The sequence below is a fragment of the Suncus etruscus genome, chromosome 8, assembly GCF_024139225.1.
Source record: "Suncus etruscus isolate mSunEtr1 chromosome 8, mSunEtr1.pri.cur, whole genome shotgun sequence".
Lineage (NCBI taxonomy): Eukaryota > Metazoa > Chordata > Mammalia > Eulipotyphla > Soricidae > Suncus > Suncus etruscus.
In genome coordinates this window covers 106,066,993-106,075,659 of record NC_064855.1, presented here as the reverse complement: position 1 = coordinate 106,075,659, position 8,667 = coordinate 106,066,993, and the positions used below count along the sequence as shown (strand labels likewise).

At 33.7% G+C, this 8,667-nt stretch overlaps 1 non-coding gene across 1 annotated transcript; it reads right to left on the bottom strand.

Moving 5' to 3' along the window:
* Positions 1-513: 513 nt before the first annotated feature.
* On the bottom strand, positions 514-620 carry LOC126016983 (U6 spliceosomal RNA). The gene has a single exon (XR_007498664.1). It is a non-coding gene; the product is annotated as a U6 spliceosomal RNA (small nuclear RNA).
* Positions 621-8,667: the final 8,047 nt, after the last annotated feature.

Here is an 8,667-nt window from a genome sequence, read left to right as displayed (position 1 = left end):
GTTGTCACACACAGGGAGCCGGCTTTTGCAAAGTTATGCCGGTTTTCATGCTTTGTAGTCCCTCCCTGTAAATGGCGTCTGGGCAATCAAGTTTTCTGGAGCCTCTTTTTGCCCCACTCGCAAGAGTTTCATGCAAGAGGACGACAGTAGACAGACATATACAGGTCAAACTCACAGTTTTTCACAGTTGGGCCCCACTGGGCCGGTGTACTTTCGTGGATTTTCCCCGCCTGTTGTCACACACAGGGAGCCGGCTTTTGCAAAGTTATGCCGGTTTTCTAGTTATACTATTTCTATGTTGTATAATAACAGTTTTTTACTAAAGAATAGAAGATAATTAATAAAATGTTAGTTTAAATTTTTAACTATTTCATAACTTTATAATATCATTAAACTGAAAATATATAAGAAAAAAGACAGACTTAAATTGGCTTTCAATTTAACAGTATTTCCTAAAAGTTAAGTGCAACCTGTGTACATATCACTGACTTTTATTTATTAAGAGTATTTTTCTTAAATATAAAATGCTTCACGAATTTGAATGTCATCCTTGTGCAGGGGCCATGCTAATCTTCTTTGTATCATTTCAATTTTAGTATATGTGCTGCTGAAGCAAGCACTGTCAAGAGTATTTTTACATGCCGAATAGAAGGATAAAAGAAGACTGAGGTTATCCAATTACTTGGAGTTTTATAGGAATAGTAGAATGTAGTTGTTTCCTCCATAAGTATATTATCACTCAAAGTATAATTTAAAAATATCTAATATATAGTAGATACCTAGAAATATATACTATAGATAGTTAAATACCTAACAGAAATTAAAAATCAATCAAAATATTACCAGATTAAATCTAATAGATTAGAAAGTCTATATTTTAAAATATTGAGCACTAATAAAAGATCTCTCATATATTAGAAGTTGTATATATTTAGAAATGGTTGAAACTCTGCATTAGCAGTGTTAAAATTAGCCTCTGAGTCTGTCTTCATTTGTTGAGTAGCACAAAAGGCAAATTATTACTCTAGAAAACATTCCTGTCTCTGCCCTCAAAGAATCCTCAGAAATTTCTACCAAATAGTAAAATGGAAATAAAAAGAGAAGGAAAGTAGAGTCTGCAAATTAAAGCCATTAAAAATCAGAGAAGAGCAAGAGTGGGACAAACAATGCTAGTCACTCTGAAGCATTTAAGAAAAGTCTCACTGAAGAAATTTTAAGGCATTTTAATTTTGTGTTTTATTTTGGCCTGTATTCTAGTTCACTTATCCTATTTTCCACTGTATTCAACTTTATTTTCGAAAACAGTCTTATGCATTATATACTTATTTACCCCTTCCTCATATTACATCCCTCCCCTCTCACACACATAGCACACAACCTTGTTGTTGTTCGTGCTATTATTATAAATAGGTGTCTCCCATGTGCCTGGCTGTGTTGCTCTCACATTTGGTTGTGGCTTTTATTGGCATCTGCAGGGCTTCCATAATTTGTCCAGATGCCAAGATATTCAATAAAGGACGCATCCCTTCGTTGTGGTACCTGTCTATGTGCTTGATCTTGATCACACTTTCTATCTGGTATTCCCACATCTTTTAATGCTGGTCATTACCAAAGGTTGCACCCATTTTGTGGTACTTACACATTCCAAATTTAGTTGTAGCTGGAAACTTCTTTGCAATGGAGATCACAGAAACAGAGCTGCTAGCTTTATGCTTGATACATATAGTGCAGAGATTAAACTTTAGAAGAAATATTGATGTCATAAACCAGAGTTTATACAGCATATATAAAAATTATTTTGTATTTTAACAATATTTTTCAACTTTATCTTTATGTTTTAGCTCTTTAAAAGTAAAGCACTTTTTATTTTGTTCTGAGGTGATACTAATGGGCCAGGCTTTGTACCACTCAGTGTTCAATCAGAGCAGGTATTCACTTGATACACTTGAAATGCAAGTGTCCTACCTGCTAAACTATAACTTTGGCCACAAGCTTCTTCAACTTATACAAAAATTAAAAGCCAGAGCTTATTACTTCTACTTCTTTTATCTTGAACTTGTGAGTGCTTTTTGTTTATTTATTTATTTATTTTTATTATCTTTAAGTCACACCCCATATTGCTCTGGGCTTACTCCTGGCTCTCCACTTAGTCTGTTTCATTCCTAGCAGGCTCAGGGGACCATAGGCTGCCAGGGAATAACCCCAAGTTGACAACATGGTTGGTCCTACTTGCCATTGTTCCAAGTTAATGCTCCAATCCTCATATATCTTTATTATACTTCTTTTTCCTATTATTTTCTTTTTCCTTTCAGTGCTTTTCTTGGTGAATTTGGACTGTGATCTAAACATGCAGGAAATCCTATACATATGATTCAAGGATTTGGATCATTTACAAAAATATTTTATTTCTGTTAATAGTAGTTAGTTGATAAGGATTGCTTTAATCCAAATATAGTCAAAATTTATTTGAAGCTAGGGTTATCTATTTCTTGATTATTATTTTTCTAGAATTCTCATATAAAATCTAAGAGTCTTTACTAAGATGCTACTTCTAGAATCCCTACTATCATGTTTTGCCTCCCAAACACACTCATGGTAGATTCCATTCATTGCCTCCTGACTAAGTAGAAAAAAATGTTAGTAGAAAGTTGTATAATATTTGTTTCAACACTCTAGATAGTGCCTCAATATCTCTTTGAAAGTACTATATGTTTTTTTTGCATTTTAATTCCTCCAAATAGACTTTTAAAAATAAAGTTCTAATTCTTGGGTTGTTTATTTTCTGTCCTCCAGTAGAGTTCTGAAATAAAACATTTTTTTTTTTCAGAAATAGAAAGCTCAAGACTGTAACTATGATTCCAAGAAGACAATTAAGAGTAGAATTGTAAAAGAGTTTACAGATCTTTAGATAACTTATGATGCTCTCTGTTCTGTGGCCTAATGTATGTGATAGGCATTTTTTATTTATTTGTATGCAAATTTTATATAAATAATAAATAATAAATATAAATATTATATAAAATTAAGTGTAAAATATGTTGCTAAAAATAAGAATAAGGAGAAAATGATGGAATCAATAAGTATAGAGAAGTTTTTTGTTTATTTAAATAGGAAGAAGATAATTTACACATTATGAGTAAAGATAGGGAGTTGAAGAGGAAATACATTTTTTAAAATGTGCCTTTTATATACAATGAGACAAGAATTATTTATCACAAAAGTCCCATTTTTATTCTAAGACTATATTTATCAGATGTGAATGAGGAAGTGAGAATAATTGGTTTCTCTTCCCCCAAATTAATGAGGGATATAGTGATGAAATAAAGAAAAGTAAGAGTGGAAATAAATCAAATAAATCTGTAATATCTTGCTTTAGAGGTGAATCTATGTGGGCCATTATCTGTTGATAAAATTTAACTCTTGGTACTAGATGGCTTTTAAGATTAACATTACTAAGTATGAATCATATTATTTTGCTTTGTGAATATTATAATCATGTTACCCTAAACTTTTCAAAGGGTAAATTTTGTTTGATTTATGTATGTGGTATTGAGAAGGAGGTTAGGTATCATCATTTCTAAAGTTTTAAAGTTAAATTATTTTCTTTTAAAAATTTATGATTAGAATGCTAAACACCCATTATCAGATTATAACCTAATTTGGTTATTAAATCATTAAATATAAAATTAATTAAGAGGAAGTTATGAGATATACATAGGCCTCTAATTCAAATAGATGAGGGTCTCAAAGATTATCAGTTTATTTGTAAATATAAAGGAAAGAAGTAGGCCGTATCACAGTATGGTTAACTCTGGATTACAAATCTATGATTACCAAGAAGTTCTGAAGGAAGAAAAAAAGAGCAAAAAATGAACTATTAGGCATTGGTGAAATATATGCACATTGCTATAGATACTTTGGTTGTGGTGTGGTGAAGAACTGTAGATCAAAATATTAACCAATAACAATAGTACTAACATAATCATGTACACTATTGTTACACAACTAATAAAGCTATCCCTCTGCAGAGAGACGCATACAGAGGACAACAATGATAAGACATGAAATCGCAACTCACTCTCTAAAACACATCATTAAATCACCAATAGCTCTAAGAGACACCGATTAGATGTTCTCCAACAGTTCTTGAAGAAACTAATTCTTAACCTGATAAAAAAGCAAAACAACATGAACATGTTCTCAGAGTCAGAAACCTGAGGTGTACTAGACTGTATCTTTAAGAAATAGATACCAAGGTCCCGGAGAGATAGCGCAGCGGCGTTTGCCTTGCAAGCAGCCGATCCAGGACCAAAGGTGGTTGGTTCGAATCCCGGTGTCCCATATGGTCCCCCGTGCCTGCCAGGAGCTACTTCTGAGCAGACAGCCAGGAGTAACCCCTGAGCATCGCCGGGTGTGGCCCAAAAACCAAAAAAAAAAAAAAAAAGAAATAGATACCAAGTAGGATTATCTGTCTACTAGATTGATAGAGGATATTACTGAGATATATATAAAATACAGCCATTGGGAAGTGTGACTTTCATGGAAGAGCACATATGATCCCTAAGATCAATCACTCCACCCTTTTCACTCCAATACTGCTGAGATTGGCCTTCATGACTCAAAGGTCTCAAGTGTAACCCCAATCCCATATAAGAAAGAAATAAAATAGAAAAAAAAAAAGAAAGAAATAAAATAGAAAATATTTTTATCACATTTCAAGCCTAATCTAAAAAACATGGGTGATAAATAAAGATTTTGTTGACATAGTTCAAGACAACAGCTCATTTCTATGAAAAGGCATGGCATTATTAGAGGAAATTATTGACCTTAAATTGCTTATTATTTAACCTCATGCCTTCAAGTAGTGGGCTTTTTTAATACTCATGCCAGGACTGCCATGTGTGTGTGTGTTTTCTTCTCTCTCCAATATGCAATGTCTGAAGTTGCATTAGGAGAATAATTTATTACATGAAGATACAGTGATATCCTTTGATATCTAAGGTTATGCTGGAGATATTTGCCACATGTCATAGTGTTAAGAGAAACACTAAATTTGAATAAAGTATCAGATGATTTTTGGCAACATACTTTTTTAGCATTCATCAAATCCAACCTCTGGCCTAGTTTTATTTGGATGTAGAATATGAGTGATAAATATGTATATCTATATTAATATATGTATATGTACATATATAGAGAGAGAATGAAGAAAGAGTAGTGTGGTCCAAAGAAGTGTTCAGGAGATCCATTATCTCCTCCATAGTTGAAATGATCAGGTCCTAATGTTCTGAGAGTCACCTAGGCCACTTCATGAGTAACTGGAAACTGCCCAGGTTTACTTGATGATGCTTGGGATTCCATGTGGTATTAGGAATCAACAAAGTCTGATGACATGCCAGTCTTGCAGCCTAACCATTCCCCAACCAATTTACAGAGGAGAGAGAAGAGAGAGAGTGAATGAGACAAAGAAGGAGGTGGAGAGAGTGAAAGGAGTAGAGAGAAAGAGAGAAGAGATTCAAGAAACACTGCATGTGTCCTGTAAAGTTTAAGACATTTACTTACTTTTAAAAAAAATTGCTGGGCAGGGAGAGATAGCACAGCAGTGTTTGCCTTGCAAGCAGCCGATCCAGGACCTAAGGTGGTTGGTTCAAATCCCGGTGTCCCATATGGTCCCCCGTGCCTGCCAGGAGCTATTTCTGAGCAGACAGCCAGGAGTAACCCCTGAGCAATGCCGGGTGTGGCCCGAAACCAAAAAAAAAAAAAAAAAAAAAAAAAAAAGAAAAGAAAGAAAGAATTGCTGACCACTATTATAGAAAGTAACAAAAAATCTTGGGGCCAGAGCAATAGCACAGCAGTAGGGTGTTTGCCTTGCATGCAGCCAATCCAGGACAGACTATGTTTCGAATCCTGATGTCCCATATGGTCCTCTGAGCCAGGAGCAATTTCTGACCACAGAGCAAGGAATAACCCCTGATAGTCACTGGGTGTGGCCCAACAACCAACAAAAATAAAAGAAGAAAATAACTAAAATCTTCAGCATTGAAATTATACCCACTCTGCAAAGACTCCTTTTTGAGAATTGTGTTTACCAGCAGGTTATACTAGTCTTATAACTACAAAAATAAGAAAAGACAGATACAGTGTGTGTGTGTGTGTGTGTGTGTGTGTTTAAGTGATGGTGGAAAACCTGAGTATTGGGAACACCATAAATTTCTAGTAGCCATATATAGCATTAGTTCATGCTTTATTCCTTGTATTTTCTCCTTTCCAGATAAATTGGTTTTGATTTGCTCTTTGTTGTAACCTGATCACATCTATTAATTGACAGAAAAGTGTGTTATAGTGCTCAATAATCTATCATCCAACCTAAGCAACCTTTTGGATGTTATCTTGTATCATCAAACTAACTCTCCTAGGAGTCTTTTCTGAGAAAATTTGGTTTATGCATATACAAATTAAAATTAAACTTGGACTAACAAAATAACCCTTGAATCTACATGTCAACACAAGAAGTTAATTTATGAAAGACAATAATTTGTTTATGTAATTAAAACAATCATTTAAAAGAACAATATTCTATAGAGGATAAGAAAACTGCATAAGTTAAGAATAAACTGAAGTGCATATAAGTAGTCAATATTGATTTATTGGTCTTTGGACGATATCAGCAGTGCTCAGGGGCCACATCTGGCTCTGCACTCAGAAATCACCCCAGGCAGGCTGGGAGACTGTATGAGATGTCTAGAATCTGAGATGTCTAGAATCAAACCAAGTTCTTCCCCTGTCAGCTGCATGCAAGGCAAAAGTCCTACCATTGTGCTATCTCTTCGGCTCCTGTAGTGGATATAATCTTGTAAATTTATATGGCGTTATCCACCATCAGCCTTTCCTTTATTACCTAATGAAACCCAATTGAGTTTGACTTTCTTATACTTTATTTTCACTTGATTTACAAGATGGGTAAACGCCACATTCTTTAGCAAATGTTATTAAAATTGCTTGCTAAGTATCATAAACGATCTCAGATTGGAAAGTGAGCAAAAGGATTAAAGTGTTTTTTCCCTACATGTAGCTGATCTTGATTTGATCTCTGGTACTACATGGTCTCCTGAGCATCTCCAGAGCTGACTCCTGGTTAGGGAGTCAGGAATTAGCTGTGAGCCTCACCAGGTGTTCTACAAACCCCATCCATCTCTCCATCAAAAAAGGAGCATCCTACTCAAATTTTACAATAAAAAGCCAAAATAAAACTTGATTAAACTAAAACAGAAATCTTGAGAAATAAAAAAAAAAATCTTGGGCTGGAGTGATAGTTCAAAGAGCAGTGTGCTTGTCTTCCCAAGCTTAAACATTATATAGAGCAGGGATTTGTTTGTTTGTTTTGTTTTTATTTTTGGGTCACACTGGACAGTGCTCAATGGTTACTCCACAGGAATTTGTAAGCAATCTCAAAAAAAGTTAATAGGAGGAACCCATAGAAGTGTATCTGTACTGTATTGGTCTTTGTACTTTCTTAAAGATGAAATTTGCAGCCTGGGTATGGCAGATTGAAAGTTCTAAGCAGAATACACAAAGGATTTCTTTCCCCTTTTAGCTGTATATTGTATTCTCTTGTTTGGGTGCCTGTAACATAGTTCTTCTAAGCCTGTGTGTAACAGTTAGGTAAGTTAAGTAACAGTTCCCATCTGATAAATATTTTCAATAATTCTGGAAAGTTCTTATTTAGTATTTTGTACTAAACTTCACAAAATTTTAATTGAGTTCATGACTTGTCCAAAGATTAAATGCAAGTATGTTTATGGTTTTCATATTTTGAAATAATCCCCTAACTTGAAAGAAAAAACACTTTCATAATTAAAGTTAATTAAGATCAAACAAATTTAATGCCTCAGGATGATTACTTTTTAAAATACTTTACAAGTAGTTTAAGTAACAGACAACATTTTCAAGAATTTTTTTGTAAAAGGCATTTCAGAGCAAAGATTTTATCACTACCTTCTTTTTTGTTAGAACTTGACTTACATCTACATAAAAATAATTTGCCTTTTCAACCTTAAATTCTCCTTGATGACTGCATCTGAATCTGAACCATTTGTTCTTTTGACTAGTTATTGAAGATTCTAATTTTTAATATTAAAAATATAAATCAATGTGACTGAAAACAAATATAACATTCAAACTTCTTTTACATTTTAATGTGCAATTGTAATCACAAACATCACTTTTCAACCATTAGACTACAATTCCTTACCTTACAATATTTTAGAATAACCAGTAGGTAACTTACATATTTAAAACTTAATAAATCTATGTTCCCTTGTTCATAAGTATTTATTATCTTTTCTAAATTTTTAAATCTGAAAGAATAGGAACTAGATATTTTCCAATTTATACTAACTTCTCATTATGCTAGATAATGTTTAAAAGCTAAGACTAGAGGACAGGAGTTATGGAACAGAAGATAGAGTACTTACCTTGCACACAGTTGATCTTTTTTTTTTTTCTCTAAACTTAACTTTACAGGTTCTAATCTGAAAATATACAAACACACGTACTTTTATTTTTTCCTTCATCACTACAGCAACAATCCTGCTGCCTTTGTAATAATATATGAGTAACAGATGGTCGCCCACAACCCAGCAACCCCCTAAAATTCATGGCATCTTG